At 42.2% G+C, this 20,869-nt stretch overlaps 1 protein-coding gene across 2 annotated transcripts in view; it reads left to right on the forward strand.

Annotated features, from left to right (window-relative positions):
* The window catches only part of THSD7B (thrombospondin type 1 domain containing 7B), a 646,019-nt gene that overhangs the window by 55,956 nt on the left and 569,194 nt on the right, over window positions 1-20,869 (forward strand). Inside the window, exon 3 of one of the 2 annotated variants that reach the window (XM_081005543.1) lies at window positions 13,001-13,097. The exons of the other annotated variant lie outside the window; for it this stretch is intronic. The gene's annotated coding sequence lies outside the window, so the exon portion shown is untranslated. The remainder of the gene's footprint in view (window positions 1-13,000; window positions 13,098-20,869) is intronic. 2 annotated transcript variants of the gene reach the window in all.

The raw sequence follows: 20,869 nt of genomic DNA on the forward strand, positions 1-20,869 counted from the left end.
GGTTTTTTGATTGGTTGCAATGTCTGCTCCTTGTTAGCTGTGGCGGGCTCTTTTGCTCCCTATTAAGTGGAACGCCTTTTGTTTTAGGGGAGTAGTCATTGTAAGAACATAAGATGGCCCTTGCTGGATCAGACCAAAACCATATCTAGTCCAGCATCCTATTCACACAGCAGTTGACCAAAGGACTATGGGAAGCCTGCAAGGAAGGTATGAGCACAGTACCGCTCTCCTGCTTGTGAACCCTAGTGACTGTTATTTGGAAGCATACTGACTCCAGTACACTGGAAGTAGGACACAGCCATTGTGGCTATTAGTCATTGATAGCTCTGTCTTCCATGAATTTGTCTAACCGCCTTTTGAAGCTGCCGAATCTGGTGGCCATCACCACATCTAGTAGAAGCAGATTCTACAGGTTACCTATACACTGTATAAATAAGTATTTCCTTTTGTGTTTCCTGAATTTTGCTTCAATTCAGCTTCATTAGATGGCCCATGGCTGTAGTATAATGAGAGATGGATAAAATGTCTCTGTCTCTCCTCCCACTCATGCATAATTTTAATGCAGCTCTATCATGTCTCCCTCCTTACTTGGCTTTTTTCATTCCCGAGAGGGGTAACCTTTCGTCAAAAGGGAGTTGCTCCAGTCCCTTGATTATTTTGGTTGGCCTTTAGAGCACCTTTCCTGGCTCTACAATATCCTTTTTGAGATGAAGGAATCAGAACTGTACATGGTATTCCAAAGGTGGTCACACCATAGATTTGTATAATGGCATTATAATATTGGCAGTTTTATTTTTAACCCTAATTGACATCAAGTTTTCTTTGTGCAGGGAATTTAAAATTGGAAATGAAATACCTCACCTGCAATGACAACCCAGAGACATGTCTGCGAATGAGGTCACTAACATATCCCCTGGCAGAAGACATTCATTCTGGGATATGTCTTGTGTTGCCCATGTGCTTCCTAACCCTGGTTCATATTATCCAAACATCATACTGCAGCCCAGGAGACATAACTGAATATTCATTTATTCAATTATATTCCAAGGTGCTTTCCAATAAATCTCAAAATATGGCATACAACAATGTTCTTTTGACATTGTGTATGTAAATGTACACTTCAGTTGCAATCTTGGCCAGGAGATCAATTGGGAATACGCATACTTAAAAGCAGTTGTTGCACATGTGTTTGTGTGTTTGTTTGTGTGTGTGTGCATGCTCACAGTTTTAATATCTGGTCAGTAAGTTCATTTGGGGCCCCTTCAGGCATTTGCTTTTATTTAAGAGTTCAATTATTCATTAAGTAACAAATAAAACCATGCTTTGCCCTATAAGTATCTCTGGCTATTTGAAAACCACTTGGGCTGTTGTCAATTAGAAGTCACATAGGAGCAAATTCTGATTCATGCATATTCTTGACAACCCAATGTCAGAACACTTATTTCAAATCCCTAGGAATCAGTTTGCAGTGGAGCATCTCTAGGTGAAGAATGTGACTTCTTCCCTAAGTAGCATTCACACACCTCTCTGGATTTGTTTAATATGTAGGAAGCCAAGCCACAGCAGGAGTAACTGTTTGGCTCCAGGATGTCCACTGCTTCTTCTGTGTTAAATGTTATGCCCCAGATTTTTACTACTTGATGTAAAAATGACTCATTTTTGTCCCACCCAAGTGTCAATTTTAAGCCTTCTGCATTCCCTGGGAATGCCTTAACTATATTGGGGTATCCACCTTGAGAGAGAAGAGTAAATATTGCCTGTTGTCAAATATTTTTCTAGTTACTGGACTATGCAGGTGCCAAATTTCAGGGCTCATCAGCAAGCTGTCTCACACATTTGATATCCCTATCAGTAACTGAGTGCGTGGGCTGTATACAATACAGGAGACAGAACTATCTGTTTACACCATAATTACTTAACCATGTAATTTCCATTCCTTTCTCTGCAAACCACTTGGCACCTCAGTGATCAATAGCTTTCTCATGAACGAATCAAGCACGCCAATGAAATTTGTGGTCTGTGAAATAACCTTTACCAAATGGGATGCGCTAAATTGACTAGAAATTATTAGAGCTATCCAATACATACCAATACGCAAGTAGCACAGCCGCCACTGGACGGCATAAATTGCCATTATTTGTTGTCAGAAATTCCAATGAGATATGTGCTTCTGGTTAGGTGCTAATTCATATTGAGCAGCCCAGTGGCTGAAGCCTGAAGCTGTCAGGCATTTGGCTTGGGTGAGCTGGAATATTGACCTACACCTCATATATTTATGCATTTATCCATCAGCACAGATCCATGGCTTGTCAGGTTTATATTGCATCTGGTCATACTTGGCTCAACAGAGAAGAAGGAGGATTATTTCTGTGTTAGCCAAACAGAGTTAACTGTAGCACTCAGGGCTAAACTACAAATAGTTGTAGAAGGGAGTGGATGATGGAAGGGAAGGATAGGGAACATGTGAGTCCACAAGGCTGTCTTGATTGTGTAGGAAGCTGCCATTGGTCCATCTAGCTTACTATGGCTAGACTTGACTGGTCGAAGCTCTCCCAGACCTACCTGGAGATGCCAGAAACACAGTTAGACAAGGTTGGGAGATAAGCTAGTTGTTAATGTCTGCACCAGACCTTAAACTCATTTCATTTTTCAAAGCATATATCAGTGGGTTGTCCATTGCAATTAACAGAATTGCTTCTTTTTAAATGTTTTGAGATTCATGGGATCAGGAAGGGACACTATATTTTAGTCCTCAGCATTATGAAGTAAATAAGACAGTAATCTCTCTAATCCATGGTTAGGGATTGAGCTCTAACATTTCATGCAAGTGGCAGATCACTTTAAAATGACTGCAGTGTTTAAAGGTTGCTGGATTTGTTGATCTCTAGCCCCAGAATATAGCATAAGGTAGCGAAAGATTAAAAGGAGCATTCCAGAGATTTTTAAAGGTATGAATTTCCATGGATTTTCCTATTGTCTCTTGGCATGACTGACTGACCTCTGCGAGCATGTCATGTCTTGATGGATGGCCCTTCTCTGAATAACAATAACAGCAATAAGGGACACAACAAAACCCAGCTCCTTTTCTTCATAATCGCCATGGACGGCTGGCTGTTAGGCTCAAGCACGCCATCATTGTTCAATGCATTTACAAACCAGGCAGCATTATAATGGCTCCTACTTATTGGCTTGTGAACAAGTTCCTGGGAAGATGGGTGGGGGAGCGAGTACTGTAGCCAGAACTTCTCGGTATTAAGAGAAAGCGATGATGGAGAGCAGATTGGACTCTCAAAGAAAATATGCCGCTTCTCTCATGGATCTGGCTGGGCATTTTACAGAGGAAGCCGATGAAGTCTGTTTTAGTAGACTTCACACTTCCACCCACTCTCTCTTTCTAATATAAAGTCACAAAGCGATGCTTCAGATGTGACCATTTTCTAACATGGAAAGCATGAAAAAATGTATGAAAATTGCACATGTGTCTCTTTCACTGATTGACTACGGCACTCAACACACACACACATATATGAGAAAATTACACACGTTTACAGTATACGTAATATAGGTATGTCCAAAGTCTGTTTTGGGGGGCCTAATTCGGTCCCTTGGCTGGTTTTATCCGGCCCCTGTGGCAGTTTATTTATAGGGGTCAGGGGTCTAAAGAAAGCTCAACAACTTTGGTCGGCCCTCACACATGTTGACTTCATCAAATCTGGCCCTCTTTGAAAAAAGTTGGGGCACCCCTGATGTAATATGTGTACAGCCTTTCTGTATGATTCTGTTTGGAAGTAAGTACAAGTAAGCACAGTACAAAGGATAGGGAACCTCTGGCCCTCCAGATGTTGCTGGACTACAGGTCCCAGCATCCCCGACCACTGAACATGCTGATTAGGGCTGATGAGAGTTAGAGTTCAACAATACCTGGAGGACCACAGGTCCCCCACCCAGCTCAGCAGTGACACATGCCATATAAATGCCTACTACAATCAGTGAATGAATGCTGAAGGACAACCGTTCAGGTTCCTTCTCAAGTTGTGATACAATTATGCTCTGAATAATGTATTACAGTCATACCTTGGGTTACGAATGCTGTGGGTTGCGCGTTTTCGGGTTGTGGACCGTGCCGAACCCGGAAGTACCGGAATAGGTTACTTCTGGGTTTCGGCGCTTGCGCATGCGCTGAAACACAAAATTACATCACGCGCATGCGCAGAAGTGCTGAATCGCATCATGCACGTGTACAGACACGACACTTCAGGTTGCGAATGCTGCGGGTTGTGAACATGCCTCCTGCAAGGATTACGTTCACAACCCGAGGTATGACTGTATTGGTGTTATTGAGTCAGAAGTGTGATTCTACTTATGTCCAGTGGGTGTCAGCTGCCAACATGTGGACAGCCCTCATGCTTAGCACAGTACTTCATGCAGTGGGGAACTGGGGAAATTGGGTTCATTATCTGGGGAATCCCACCCATTACATCACATGTTTGGTATATATGTGGGGAGGACAGAAAGAAGGAAGTTGTAAGGGGTCGGATCCTTCCCACACTGTCCTTATATTCCTTTACTGATGTGCTGTTGCATGGTGCAATAATTCATAATATTTTACATAGCTCCTTTTGGTATTGTTCCTTTGAAGCAGAATTATTTGTTATCCAATCAGTTAAAATACCCATTAATACATAACAAAGCTTAACATAAGCAGCAGTCTATTGACACTGGATTGATGTTGTCTCATAGGTGAAGAGAACATGCATTTCCCCATAAAAACATCATTTCTTAACCTCACTTAAAAACAAATCAAAACCAGAGAATCTCACCTCTCATGCTTTTTTCTTTCTTTTAAAAAAATCCCATTGTGAATCCATCTTGACTGGATGCTTTTTCTGATTTCATGCCCCTTAAAGCATCAATTATCTCTGACAATTCTATCAAGCTTCTATTACGTTTCCACCTATTAAGTTTCCAGAAACCACAAGTAAATTAATCTGCTTCAATCCAGTCATTAATCAGATGGCTAAGGGAATAACTTTGAGGAGGAGGGGGAAAGCTGTGTGTAATTTATGGTAATAGGATTCCACAGAATGTGCTCCTTTCAGTTAATGATTTGTTCTCTTCTACATATAAGATTGATATTAGATTTCCAGGACTTGTTTTCCAGCCTAGATCAATTAGGTAATATTTGCACAGTTCTTTGAAGATGCAAAACACTATGTAAATTCAGAGTATTCCTGGTAATAGCAGTTTAGTCAGTAATCTGCTGGGTGTGTAGTCCTATTTGTAAAATACTGCTTATCACTTTCCAAATAGAGTTTAAAGGACACAGACAGATGACTCATTTTCTGAGGCACAGAAATACTTGCAGCACGTGATAATAACACACAGTAATGTTTTTTGTTTCATTTCTTTCACATGCATACTGTCCTGTTCCCCTTTGATTTCTGAGCATATGTGGGAGGGAGGAACCTGCTAAAATCTGACACTTCCCTTAGGACCTATAGGAATCCGGTGATGACAAGAGATGGCTCTGCTATTGTGTGAAAATTATGAGTACCTATTGGACAGTCCATGTGAACAACATCAATGAGACATAGGTTCTCTTGCTTCCAAAGGACAAGAAGTGGAAAGAGAACATGCATTTCTACTGTTCTGTGAACTCTTGCTTAAGAACTAGTGGAAGACTTCGGGTAGGGCGGTGCTGCAATATCAAGGCTTCCTGATACAGGTGCTCCTGTGGAAGCTGATGACAGCGGATGACACACAGCTCTACTTCTCCTCTACATCTGCAGGTGTGCCAATTAGTTCCGGGCCCAATGCAAAGTGCTGGGTTTGACCTATAAAGCCTTAAACGGCGTAGGACTGCAATACCTCAAGGACTGCCTCTCTCCATATGAACCTACCTGGACCCTGAGATCATCATCTGAGGCCCTTCTTTGTGTGCCTCCTCCATGAGAGGTCCAGAGGGTGGCTACATGAGAACGGGCCTTTTCTGCAGTAGCTCCCTATTTGTGGAATTCTCCCCCCAGGGATGTTTGATTTGTGCCTTCATTATACCCCATTAGGCACCAGGCAAAAGCGTTCCTCTTCAACCAGGCCTGTGGCTGATTAACATTCGATACCCTTTTAAATGTGTTTGTGGGAGAGGGTGTGGGGAGGGGGCTTATTGTTTTGTTTTGTCCTTGCTTTTATTATGTATTTAATGTTTTTATCTTGTATTTTTATGCTGCGAACTTCCCTGAGACCTACGGATAAGGGGTGACATACAAATTTAATAAATAATAATAAAACTTTTGGCCAAATGCCTAAAGTCGTAAAGTCCTGAGGCATTCCACTTCCTAGATGCCACCTGGAATCTGGAGCAGGTCCTCTGATGATGAACAGAGCAAACAAAGGGGAACGTAGGGGAAAAGAAAGTCCTTAAGGGATCCAAGCTGTTTAAATCTTAATAACCACCTTGAATCGAGCCTGGAAATAAACTGGCAACCAATGTAGATCAAACAAAATGAATGTAATGTGTTCTGATAGCCTCATTCCAGTCAATATCCTCATAGCAGTATGTTGTACTAGTTGCAGTTTCTGATCACTTTTCAAGAGCAACTCCACTGTTCATTACAGTAGTCTAATCTAGAGGTAATGAGGGTATGGATGTCTGTGATGAGGTCATCTTTCATTCAAGTAAGGTCATAGCTGACGTACCAGCTGGAAAAATATGCTTCTCACTACCTATAACACTTGTCCACCCAACAGTAGTTCTAACTGGAGCGTCCTCAAACTAAAGACTTGATCTTTTAGGGAGAGTGCAATCCTACCCAGGACAGGCTGCACCCCCTAATCAAAAACTGATGGTCCACCCAGTACCAGTATTTCACTCTAGAGTTACCATCTTACCTTCAAAAAGTTGCTGACATAGACCCGGTGTCCTCTATCTGAGTCTATCACTGGGTTTGGAAGGCACTTATCTTTTAATGGGCTGTGAGAGGCACTTAATCAGTAAATGCTTTCACCATATCAGAACAATAGTCTGCAAGGGGACAAATGAATAACTAAGAGAATGAAATGCAACCTCAAAACCATTTGGACAACTGCTTCAGGGGGTCATCTGACATATGTTTTTTCCCTTCAACTTTACTCAGGGCTTGGCGGCAAACACTTCTTTTTTTTTTTGTAAGTTACTAAAATGCAAACAAATTAACTCAGCTTTAAAATTACTGACATTTAAACAAATTAACAAATGCTGATTGACAATGGACTTCTATAACATTTCAAATTAATTAAAAAGTGGGCATCATAAGGTTTCCCTTTGGCATTTCGATCCCTGTTGTCAAGTTAAATACAAGGCACAGGACACACGTTTTACTGAGTCCGTTCCAGAAGCCTGACAGGCTGAGAGGCCCGAGGGGAGTTCCCCTCAAATAAGGAGTCCATCAAGTGGTAAGACAAGTGTTTTGTATCAGCTAACCTGTGACTTCTTTGCTTGATTGGGAAAAGGAAAAAAAAGATTCAAATGCCCTGGCCTTGTCTTACAAACTCCAGTGGGCTAAATTGGTTTTTCCCCTTTCCTCGCAAGAGATTAATGTTCCCTAGTGTGTGGTGGTGCTGGGGATAGAAATGATGAAGTGATGCTGCTTGAATGAGAATGGGATTCCCAGAGTCAAGAGATATTACCTATAAGAAAATATAGTTAAATATCTCCCTCATATTTTTATTATTGTAAAGAAGCAGTGCGACAGCAAATGAGTCAGACTCAAAAAGACAACACTGTTCTGTCAGTACACAGAAGGCTAAGAAGCAGGTAAGGTGACTGGTGGAAGGTGTTTCTAATAGTGCTTCTAATAGTGAAGAAAAGGCTTGGACGCCTCACAGAAAGGCTCTGAGATGTGGCGCAGCAGTGCCACCACCTGAGAGAAAACAAGAGCGGAAGAGGAAATGGAAATAATTGAAGTGTAAAGAAAGGTGTTAGTGGAGTCCTAATTTCAAAACCATATGACTTCTCACACCCCATTGACAGCAGCTCTCTGGGAGCAAGGCCAGCTTCTGGGCCTCTGCCCAGATAGCAGTTATATTTCTTGTTTTCACAAAGCTTTTTCGAGCCGTAATATAGATCAAGCAGTCCCAGTCCTGTGGAGGCTGTTTTAGTTACTGAGGCAGGAACAGTGGTAGCTGGCAAGAAAGCAAAGTAGCTAAGGGGAATGAGACATTCCAGTTCTTCTCCTACATCTCCTTTAACTGCCTCTGGACATGCAAGTTCCATTTAACCATGATGGCTAATAGCAACTTATAAACCTGAGCAACACAAATGCATCTCATCCTTTTAAAAAGCCATCTAGCCTACTAGCCATAGCTATATCTTACAGCAGTGAATTCTGTTTTAATTGTGAAGTATACAAAGGATTATGTGTTTTTAGCTGCCAATGTGGCTGATTTTAATTATTATTTTACTGTTTTAAATAAAAGTTATTTTCAGAAAGAAGACACTATCAAGGATTGAATGACCATAAGAATTGGATATCTTTCCAGACTGGTTTTTTTTAATTCTGCAACACGACACTGATGCAATCATAGTGCATTACTGGTGGGTTCATTCTGGACCATCCAAACATCATTCTGCCTTATTGAGTGTTTTGCAATGCTTCCCCAGCATTACTGCATTATTGCTGTCTGGAGAGACACTCTTACACTATAGCACAACAAAAGCTGGGACAGAACTCTCCCATGGAATATTTGTGTTTTTGCATTCTTACTGTCTAGTTATAAAATTCTCCATTCACCAAATTGTCTCTAGCCTTCAGGCCATGCTAGCTTCTGCCTGCAGCGGTCCTGATATACAGACTTTAGATGCTTATTTAAACCAATATCTTTTGCAATGCTTGGCCTCTTGTTGAAACTTTGGGATGACCACTTGGGGTGTGAGTTTGCAAACTCAAATGTGATGCTTGTGGAGGCAGGAAGCAGAAGACTTCCAGGTTCTTGCTCTGAAATTTAACTGCTTTCCCTGGAGATCCAGTCAAGAAGGCTTAGCTACCACAAGCCCCCTGAAACATCTAGTCAGAACCATAAAAATAAGAATAGCCTGCTGGATTGGGGCAGTAGCCTGTTTAGTCCACCAACCTGCTCACACAGTGGCCAACCACATGCCTCTGGGAAACTCACAGACAGGATCTGACCCCAACACTCTCCTTTTCTGTGGTTTCCAGCAGCTGGTATTCAGAAGCGTATTGCCACCAAACGTGGTAGTAGAATATAACCACCAAGGTTTATTCTGCCGCCCACTCTCATCTGTAAGTTCATGCTGAAGTATTCTTAAAAGAAATCGAATTTACTTTTTGTTACATCTGCTGCAAATACTATCGTGTATATTTGCCATGGCTAGGCATAAATGTGGAGTTGTGGAATAAAGCAGAAGTCTTATTTCTAGTTGGACACAATATTTTGTTTAGCAACGATGGTCCCTTGGGGCAATCCAGAGAGCTAATAGGATTGACTTGTCGGCCCTGGAAGTCAGGATATGCATGAAGCAGCGTCTCAAAACCACTTATTTATAAGTGGGCCTATTAATTGTATCCAAAGGCATTTATGGACAAGTGAAGGCAGCTTTAGTAGATCTTCCCCCCACCCCAGCACCCTGCCTCTGCCGCTTCTGCAGTAATTATTTCTGGTTCCTTCCTGGCAGTCCCTCCAAAATGTTAATAGAGGTATGGTAAAAAGATTGTCCATAGTTTCATTCCTAAAGGGGGAAAAAACCTACCTTCAAGCAGTGGCGTAGCGTGGGGGGTACAGGGGGGGCCGTCCGCACCGGGCGCAACATCTGGGGGTTAGGTTTAGGGGGCGCAAATCCACGGGTTGGGGGCGCAAATCCACGGGTTAGGGGGCGCAAATTACTTGCCTTGCCCCGGGTGCTGACAACCCACGCTACGCCACTGCCTTCAAGGTTTAAGCGGTGGTGTGTGTGTGTGTGTGGAATCCACTTTATTACATGCAAAATCAGAAAGAGTGACAACAGATGTGCCTTAGGTAAAAGCACATATTCAAATGATTCCTTATTGACCAGGCATAGTCCCTATCTTTTGGCATCTGCCCTCGCTAAACCATTTTCTTAATTATTTGAAATAGTTCTGACCCACCATTCAGGGCATACTGGCCTCACAAAGTGGTTAACAAAATGTTTTAATTACACACACTAATAAAGTACCTCATCAGTCCCACTAATTTAGAAGGAGTAGCAATAACATGTCTTAAGAGCATGAAATAGTAGTCAGTCAGACACTGATTGGAATGGGAAAAAGCCTTTATGGACTTCTTGATGACCAGTGTTGATGGATCCTTGCATATTTTCCTAGGCAGAGACTTCTAAAAGTCACCACCAAAAAGTCCCTGCTACACTGGTTATAATCTACCATCAATCAGTGGTGGGCTAGAAAACAGGGTCTCTGATGCAGATCTTAAAGCTTGTACAGACTTAAAAGGTAAAGGCACCCCTGACCATTAAGTCCAGTCACAGATGACTCTGGGGTTGCAGCGCTCATCTTGCTCTATTGGCTGGGGAGCCGACGTTTGTCCGCAGACAGCTTCTGGGTCATGTGGCCAGCATGGCTAAGTCACTTCTGGCAAAACCAGAGCAGCACACGGAAACACTGTTTACCTTTCCACCAGAACGGTACCTATTTATCTACTTGCACTTTGACATGCTTTTGAACTGCTAGGTTAGCAGGAGCAGGGACCGAACAACATTGGTAACACATTCCCAGGCCAAGTATACAAGTATGGCCCTATTTTCATCTGTGACATGTTTAGGGAGTATAAATATTTCTGAAGGCAGCCCTGTTTCGAGAAGTTTTTAATGTTTAATGCTGTATTGTTTTTAATATTTGATTGGGAGCCACCCAGAGTGGCTGGGGAAACTCAGCCAGGTGGGCGGGGTATAAATAATAAATTATTATTATTATTATTATTATTATTATTATTATTAAATGCTGTGCCTACATCCTTGTTGCTAAATGGCACCATTAGATTATGTTACAAAATATCCTTCCGGACCACCAAACAGGACAGAGGGGTCCTAAGAACACAGTGGTTTTTGATCCTTGTTTTTAGTTAGCTCTGAATTGGGATTGCTGACTTATGGCCCTCCAGATGTTGTTGGACTACAACTCCCATCATCCATGATTATTGGCAATGCTGATGGGAGCTGGGTTCCAAACTATTTGGAGGGCCACAGATTAGCCACCCCTAGAATAAATCACGATACAGTTGCAAGACCCTAGTAAGATAATAGTCAATTAGCAATCTGTTAGGCTACATACCTACAGTAGTATTCATAACAAGCTACATTGGGTAAGAATTTATAAAATTATTTATAAATTTCCATCCTTTTTCTTTTAAACGCAAGGCTTATATGTGTGTTTAGGATCTACCTGGCTTGCATATATTTGTGTGGGGCTGGCATAAATACCTGGCCCTACACTCCATCAGGACCCACCTGCATTGCCACCTCCTTTTAAAATCCAGCATAGTATTGTACTCCAAACATCCCCTGAGAGTTGGGTCTAGCTACCAACACTGTTGTTCCAGGGCACTATGAGATATTAAAATGTGGTTAGACTCCAGTGCCCAGCATTGTTTCTGGATATTGCTGCATGCCGTGAGGGATGCTTGCAAGGGATGGCTATAGGACGGAGAGTCAACTCAGGTATTCTGTTCTGTTAATTATGTGTGTGGCTTTTAAGAAGCTTGTTCTAAGCAGCATCCAGTGTCTGAGGAGAAAGAGTAGAGCAGAGAGAAGAAAGTGGCGGTATAAATATGTTGTGAGTGTGACGGGAGGTTATGACTAAAGCCCTCTGAGAATTGCTGGAATCTGTTTCTTATGGGTGCAGAGGTAAATGCCAAACCCTGTATTTGAGTGAAGTCCCTCCATTGCCAGACAAAATAAACAAATCCTTTGCCTTTGAATTTTTGCAGGTAAGAATATAGGAGCGTTACCATGATCAGATAAAAGTCTGGTCTCCTTCCCCCCACTCCACCCCATATTTCAGTACAGCGACTACTTTAAATTTTGGTTGAATAAAATATTAAATATTAATGGTAAATGCATGGAAATAGGAAGAACATAAGCACAGAACATAAAGTGTTAAAAATCACATATAGTATTTTTTATATTCACCACCGTAGTCTTAGGTTTCTGGCTTTATCAGCAGAAATCCATAGCAATGAATAAATATCTCGAAAGATCTGAAAGGTGCACACAGTGTGTATGGAGACTGATCTGAGACACTAAAATGTCAGGATCTGTCTGGTTCAAGAATAAATTACAAAGAAAAGAGGAAGCAACAGTTTGTGTAAGCTGGGTGCTTGAAATGCAAGGGTGTCTAAGGTTATCTGTCCTATCTGTACCAAACACGGTCTTCATCACAGGTTGGAGAAGTGTCTGCTGAATGTGTCATGTAAGCAAACAGAATTGATTTTCTGCTAATGTGACACTGCTGCATGTAAAGTCTTCTATCTCTGTTTGTTGCAGCACTGCTAGACAAATACAAAGCAGACCTCAGTCACTCCTAGACCTCTTGAACCTGGGTATGAGTGTCAGTCTGGGGCTTGTACCTGATATGTAGGAGATTGTCCAACATTTTTTTCCTGATGATTTCCATCTTTGAGGGAGACGTTGGTTCTTTTAATGTCACATTGTACATTTTCCTTCCCCTTTGACAAATGGAGATAGGAGTTCATCCGGCACTTAATTTGAAACACAGAATTTTGCTCTGAAGCTGGTCTATTTAGAGCAACCAGGGCTCAGTGTTACCCAGTGAAATGCCAAGCAATTCAGCTGCAATACTATACATTGCTTATTAGAGAGAATTCCACATAGAATTCATTGGGGGCTTACTTCTCAGTAATGCATTGACCCACCCTGGAAAATGTGACAGCAGTTCTTAACCAATATAAGACAGTTAGGTGTTAAGTATTTATACAAGTGCAAAGTGAAAGTGTCCACTGTTTCTTTGAAAAGGATGAAGATATGGAGAGAACCAGAACAGGTGGAGGCTATGCGACTTTTCTCCCAACAGAGAAGCAACTGCGACAGCAGGGGCTTCATCTGAACCAAAGTAAGACCTCCCCCGTTTAGTTAGGTGCTAAGTATTTGTACAACTGCAGTGCTTAAGTGTCCACGTTATCTTTGCAATGGAGGAGGATGGGGAGGAAAACAGAACAACTGGCCACGGTCCATCATCTCAGCTTTGGGGGACACCAGCTGCCACTGTTGCCCATTCACTTGCCTTCCTCCTCTAGGCTGGTTGGCAGAGGTCAAGGCAAATGGAGGTTGCTGTCCTTTTCCGTGCTGTCATTGCTGCTGCTCACACAGGGTGGTCAACCGACAGCAGCAGGAAAAAGAATGAGGAGGACCAGAGAGATCTGGGAGTTAACCGTGGGTTCCAGGGTGTGTGGGGCCCAGGAGATTACCCAACAATGTCAGTCCTTCCCGAAATGTGTGTTTCTAATTTCATTTGGATATCTTGACTTCAAATGATCCTATTGCTTATGAAAAACAATTGCATAGTTGAGTTAAACATATGGCCTCACTTTGCCCAGCCAACCACTGCTGATTATTCACAAGGAACAATTTTTGTAGGAAGTGAAGTGAAAGGTTGGATGACTCAGTTGAGAGAAGGAAAGTTTCTGGTTGACGGCTTTGGATGTGGTGGAGTGCTGTTAGCGCCAGCGGTTTCAATAGGAAGTTGATTGCATCCTTTGTGTTGGCCATTAGGATCATATCAACTATCAGCACCATCAGAACGAAATGACATTTTCTATCAATGTCAGTCCCTAATGGAAGGGAACATTGTGCTGTATTTCTCTTGGACTCCAATGCCCCAGCAACCCAGTTTCAGGTTCCGTTGTTAAAACAAACAAAAAAAGCTTCCAGCTTGTTTTTGATGGGACTCTCCAGGCATCTTCATTTCCACCTAGCCATTTGGCAAGGAAATTGCTAAGATCTTTAGATCTGTTCTATTTACTAGTTAGTGTGAATGATGGCAAGAGGAATCAATTACACTGCAATAGTGCACCCCCCCTTGCAATCCCCAGGCTCTATTCTTCATGTTCTGAACCAGAAAGATTTAAAAACCTGAACTGGGGATAAAACAAATTTGAACTCAGCCTATTTTACTTCTTGAGGATTGTTGTTCCTTGCTGAAAAGTTGGCTGAGGGGGGGGGGTCAGTTTGCAATGCAAGAAAAGAACTATTATTTGTTTAGTAAACTGCTGCTGCTTTTTGAACTGCGGGGGTCTTCAAAGCAACTTAGGATACTCAACAATATAAAAACACCTCAAAGCAGAAAAACAGCTTGGCCAGAACAAGTACCATTTAGATAGCAGTTATAAAACACATACAAAGCACAGAAAAGACTGATGGGCAAGATGAGTGGCATTTCCTCATCCAATTCAGTGTTTGGAAACAAGGGTTTTGTTAACTTCTGAAATATAAGATTCTATCATTGCCCAATTTAAGCTCAGTTTTCCTACATCTTCTTTAGTGAGCTCTGTTGGGCTTTGATCCCAGCACTGTCAAAATAGTTACACTTTGGTATTTAAATGAATAAAGAAAAGCTGCTTGAGATTAAGGACTCAGCTACACAGCTGCAGATAAAACATTTTAAGTGTGTTGTAAAGTGCAATATACAATGTGACACTAGATGGTGACAGTGAGCTATGGCAAATTCAATATATTTTCCAAAATGTTTTTTTAAAAAGCATTTTCGCAGCGTTTTTTTATATGTGTGTAGATTCCACTTAAGAAACAGTGAGTACACTGGCAACCGTGTCAGAGTACATGCACAACCCTATGCCTATAAGTAGCAGTTTGATAGTTCTGCACAAGTCAGCTACTTGGTTGTAGCCAGATATGTGATATTCTGTGACACAGGAACCTAGGAAGCTGCCTTCTTTCATGTCTGCCCATTGGTTCATCTAACTCAGTATTGTGTACCGGTATATTAACTGGCAGTGGATATCCAGGGTTTCAGACAAAGACCACCACGCAGTGGATTAAGAATTTTGCATGTCACACTATAAGCCGACACTTTGGTCATGTGCCAAGTCATGCTGATAGCTTAATAATAGGGACATTGGAGGCTGCCTTTTATCAAGTCAGACCATTCTCCCTTTTAGCTCAGCATTGTGAACACTCACTGGCAGCAGCTGTGCAGAGTTTCAGACAGGAATCTCTGCCATCCCTACCTGGAGACACCTGGGATTGAACCTGGAACCTTTTGCCTGCAATGGGATTTATATGATTGCACTGTAAGGTTACAATCCTAAATTTAGGAGTAACCAACATTCAGATACTGTTGGAATGCTGCTCAGTCCCAGCCCGCGTGGCCAGTAGCCTGGAGTGATGGGATCTGCACTCAGACAACATTTGGAAGGCATCACATTGGCCAACCCACCTTGAAGAAAACCCAGCTGGGACTACTTCTGTGTAGAGATATGCATTATTGCTGTGTCATTCCGCTGCCTGAGTCATGCGAACGTCTATTCCACAGATTACTGTGCCGTGTATATTTATGAGCTTTTTTTGGTAAGATGCATTGAATTTCTCTTATCAAGAAGAGCTGGGTATACATTTCTAAATAACTTTTCACCTAATAACATAATGTGGTTTCCTGGGAGAAGTATCCATAAGAATTTTGTTCAGAGAAAGGCGCAGGTACATTATGTGTTCCTTCTCTTGCTTGTTGTTGTTTTTCCTAGCCAATATGCAAATGTCCCTATTGCATTTCCATCTGAGCAGACTGCACAACTTATATCATTGTGATTGTAGCAGATGCGAGCAAAGAGTATTTACCAAGAAGGAGCAGAGGCACTGCTGTTGCTTCTGTTGTTATTTCCTGCAGCAGAACCTGTCGGCTGGCAAAGGGAAGCAGAATGGAACAGCCATGAGGCTTTGGCATCATCGTGGCATAAGAACCTTTTGCTCAGCTTCAGGGGTATGAAGGAAAGCACCAGCCAATTCTATTAAAATAGGCTTCCCAGCCAATTCTTGCTTCCCCAGATGCAATCTGTTCGTATTCTAAATAAGAAAAATCTACTTAGTAGAAGTACCACCGCAACTGGACCAGTTAGAACAAAGAAACCTGTAACTGATAGTACAATCCATTAAAATTAAGTAAAATAAATAACGCAGGATGTCATGCCTGCTGGAGGTGTGCTGCATCAAGAGGAAACGATTTTCACATATTCAGTGGTTTTGGGGAGAGACTATTGAAACTGAGGGTGGAATTCAATGTCGCCCTATTACAAATAATCTCTCTGTGTAAGCATGTCAACTTGCCAGATGGAACAATCACCTCTCTCCACTGTATGCTGTTCTGGGGTTCTCCCCAGAGCTATTTTTTTGGGGGTGCAGGGGTGTACAGGTTGAGAAGAGGAGAGGGAAAGCCCCACTGCGCAAGTGGAAGACCTTGTGCAGGGCTTCATCTGACGAGGTTAATTAGGTGAATCCCTCCCTTGGAGAAGGACTATATGTGAGTTAACAATAACACCAACATTTGAAGGTTTGGTCCCTAAAAGGAGACAAGAAATAGATAGAATAGAAGTGGCTTCTGAATGGAAGAGAACACAATGAAGAATGAAGGATGGGTTGAATAAGATGTATTGTACATTGTGTATGGAAAAATGCACACATCTTAAAAAGCATGTGGAAATAAATGCTTTTGATTTACCAGATTTGTGCAAAACAACAGTTTAAAAATAAATAAATAAATTTTGTGCTGCGCCTGGCCTTGCCGGGTGGAAAGCCAGCAGTCTCCTAAGGAGCACCTCCCCGGGGCAAGGCAGGTGGAGGTATGAGCTCCTCGGATCTCCAGACTTAGAGAAAAACATAAGCACACTGGACGCTTCCCGACTTTTCTGTTTTCGGTTGGGACTCAGTCACATACTGGCTAATTCAGGAGTGTCCCCAGTTATAGTGAATGGGGAAATCTTGAGCAACAAATCTGCTTCCCAAAAGATCATATTTATTGCAATAAGGAAAGTGGCATGAAAATGCACTGGATAGAATAACAGTTGTTTTGATGCAGTGTCACAACAAACAAATCAGAATGAATGCTCATTAAATAGCCAATGCTGTCTAGCCTCCTCTCAAACAATCAGGACAAATGGTTGTCTAGAAGCACCCGGCATTTCACATACAAGCACAAACAGGCAAGTTGGGGTGTGGAGAGCAATTTAATGCAGTTGTTTTGCACAAGAGCAGTTCTGCACAGAACAGCTATATATATATATATTTAAAATGTTGTGAATATGCCTTCAGCAACAACCAGTGGAAATAGGCACACCACATTCTTTCCTTTGGGCTGATAGAGTAAAATGGCTAGGTTTTGCTCTGGTGCCGAACAGATGAATGTAGGTGGTGTGGTGCAATAGTGGGCACCCAGCAAAGTGCCACCACATATGCAAAACCACAACCACCCAACACACACATTGTTCTTCAGTGCATCCACACTAAGATCATATGCAGTTTTATGCTGGATTTCTCCGCCAATCCAAATAAATGGGAAGAAAGTACAAGCTGCCCTTTGGATGATTTTGTGTGGATGACTCAAAAAGCATGCACACATCTACTTCAAACTCTTACGTGTAACGTGGCCCTAGCTAGGACCTGTAAATGTTGCCTGTATAGCTCTGAAAAGTGCCATGATACTGGTGGTGCCAAAATAATCACCAACAATGTATTAATAACCCTCATCACCATCATCCTGCAACCCCCCCCCCAAAAAAATTAAAATCCAGGCAAGAAACCACGACATAGACCACTGTAATGGCAGTCCTTAGTGTAAAGTGAACCTGACCTGATGATAAGAAAACTTGCAGCAGAATAGACCTGGCATATGTAAGTGCAAAGCTTAGATGCCTGCCTGTTCCTTCTCTTTGCCTCCTGCAGCTTATAGGGTCTTTCTCATTTTGTTATTTATTTTTGCCTCCTTTTCAAATGTTTGTATGGAAGAAACCTTCAGGGGATAACACCTGGAGTTTCTCTATGTGTTCATATAATTATTACACCACATTTTTATATGCACTGCAGCATAGTACTCCTGCAGTAAGGAGGGGGAGGGAAATCTATATTTTTCAATCATACTTTGGAGCCTGATTCCCTTAAGTAATCTCTGTTCTCGGGTATTTTATTCAAAGTAACATTGATTTTCCTGGGAGATTAAAACTTGCCTTGAAGATTGGCAGTATGTGTGTTGGGCAGCGGGGGAAGCTTTCCTGAAAGTGTGTGTGTGTGTTAAGCAGGAATTTTATTAATCGACTCCCTGCAGCTTAATTTTGTTTATGTAAGTAAAGAACAATAAAGAAGATTGGTTTAAAGTTTAGTTTGCTTGCTGAAGAAAGGGCGAGGGAGAGAAAGAACAAAATGAGAGCCGTTCTTCTCGTCTCCTGTGAAACACCATGCACTGCAGTAAACAAAATTCAACAAAGAAAATAGTAGGCACTGAGTCACCTCTCAGGGCTCATGACGGATGTCTAGTTTACCTGGGATATCCTAAATCTTGCAGTAAACCAACATAGCACAGTGTGTGTGTTTTGTTAGCCAGGAGAGATTTTTTCATTATGAGCAACAATAAGCACATTGTGTAGTTGTTCACAAAGCTACAACCTGCTGTGTTTGCTTCTGGGGTGTGTGTGTAGGTTGCTACTTAAGTGGGGTGTGCATGTCTATTTCATCTTGCAGACAAACTGTGTGAACACACACACACACTGTTTTGAAGTCACTTCTTGTGGCTTTACTTTGAAATGTATGCCTTCCCCCCATATGCTATTATTATCATTTCTCTATAGCACTGGGCATTTAGTGCCTCATTTAATTTGCCTTCACAGTAGCCCCACAAGCAGTAGCAGACAGTGCAGGGAGGCTGTGCTATGCACCTAACCTCCTTCCTGCTGTGTCTCTTCTGCTGCACAGCTGCATATTGTGATGGAGAGTGGCAAGGTCGAGGTCAACACAGTGCAGACACACCCAGTTGGGTCCATCCCCTGAAGGGAGGTCAAGTGAATGGGGCAGCCCCACCACATCATCTGCCCCTTCCTGTGAAGGAGAGGATGATAGTTTATTCCTGTTGTACAGAATGGCTAAAGCTAAGGCTATAATATTTAGGAACATAAGGACATAGGAAGCTGCCTTATACCAAATTAAACCATTGGTCCATCTAGTTGAGCGTTGTCAACACAAGCCTTCCCTAATGTGGTGCCCTCTATAACTCCCATCAGCCCTGGCCAGAATGGCCAGTGGTCAGGGATGGTGGGAGTTTGAGTCCAATAGCACCTTGGGATTGCAATGTTCGAGAAGTGCTTGGCAGTAACTTTCCAGAGCTTTGGGGAAAAGAGTGGACTCTCAAATAACGTTGGTATACCAGTGTTGCAGCTTGCAATGCAAATGCTTCTCAGAACTACTCTGGCTGGGGGCTGAGAATACTATTCTGCTTTGTGGCAGAATACATGCAAACAGCCCCTAGCAAAATCCCTGGAATCTCCAGTTGTGGTTGTTGTTTAGATTCTAATCTAGCAGTGCTGGGAAAATCCACTGCCTTTGGTTGGTGTAACTTCTGCTCTTTTGAAAAGAGAATTCAGTGCATTACATGAGTTCTCTTGTAGTGGGGTTATGTGGGACAGGGGCAATTTGTAACTTTACTGCTGCTGTATAATTGTTAGAATGCATGCTGCAGTTTAAGCAGTCACACACTTTCCTGGGAGTAAGCCCACTGAGCACATAGGGACTTACTTCTGAGTAAACATGCATAGGATTGTGCTGCTAATGTGCTAATTTATCTTTTACATATCTCATAGTATGTGTGTAATTAAAAGCATTTATAGGGTTGTACCCATGAGCATGACTAACTTACATCTGTTAATTTCATTGGGTCTCTTTTGAGTAAAACTTAGCTGGATACAAGCCAAAAACCATGTAATATTTTAAAAATCTCTTAAGTGGTAATCTTTACATCAATTTTGCAAAGTAGGCTGTTTAGTAGGTTATTAGCTCTGGTTTTTATTATTATCTCCACAGCTTGCCAATCAGAGCTGTGCAGTGGTGGAGGAAGGGGGTGCACCCTGCCCCAGGTGTCATCACTGAGGGTGGGTGACAAAATGAGGTTTTTTTAAAAAAAATTGGGCTCTCGAAACTTTTTAGGAGTGATGTGGTGGCTTAGGTGCCTGCAGGTTCCACGCTGCCTGAATCTGCCTACTGCCCCTCCCTCAGTTGCCCTACAGCTGAGGGGGAGGTGGCGGAGAGGCTTCAAGCGTCAGAGAGGCTTGCCTTGCCCCCGGCTGCAGGACACCCCCCCGCACTAGGCACCCGAGCGGCTAGCTAAGCCACTGGAGCTGTGCAACTTCTTGTCAGTATTTTCCTTTTCCTCTCAAAATCCCACTTGACTGGCATTCCAGTATTTTCCAGTAGATCACTTAGCATTGAAAAATGTTGGTATCCACAGTAGATTTCCTGCAAACCAGTAAAACGGAAACCCTTGCAATACTCTTGAAGTTTTGATGTTATCTTAACCAGCAAAAAGAGAAAAGTAAAGGTGGGCAGAACATGGTTTGTAAATAAAGAAAAATTGCCTTTGGTGCAAAATATTGGAAGTGAACTTGGCAGTTCTTTTTCAGTTATTTCCTGGCAGTTGGCCAGATCATTTCCTTGTCATGCAGACTTGCCTCCTTGGCAAATGTTAAACCGGCAGAACAAATTGTCTTGATTTTATGAATTTTATGAATTATGAATTTTCAGCCACTAGACTGGTACAACACTGGAAAACCCAGTTGCCTTAACTATACAGCTGCTCTTACAGCAGTGTAATGCAACAGGCTCAGAGACCAATGTGTG

Source organism: Podarcis pityusensis (assembly GCF_964106645.2).
Source record: "Podarcis pityusensis genome assembly, chromosome: 1".
In the NCBI taxonomy this organism is placed as follows: Eukaryota; Metazoa; Chordata; class Lepidosauria; order Squamata; family Lacertidae; genus Podarcis; species Podarcis pityusensis.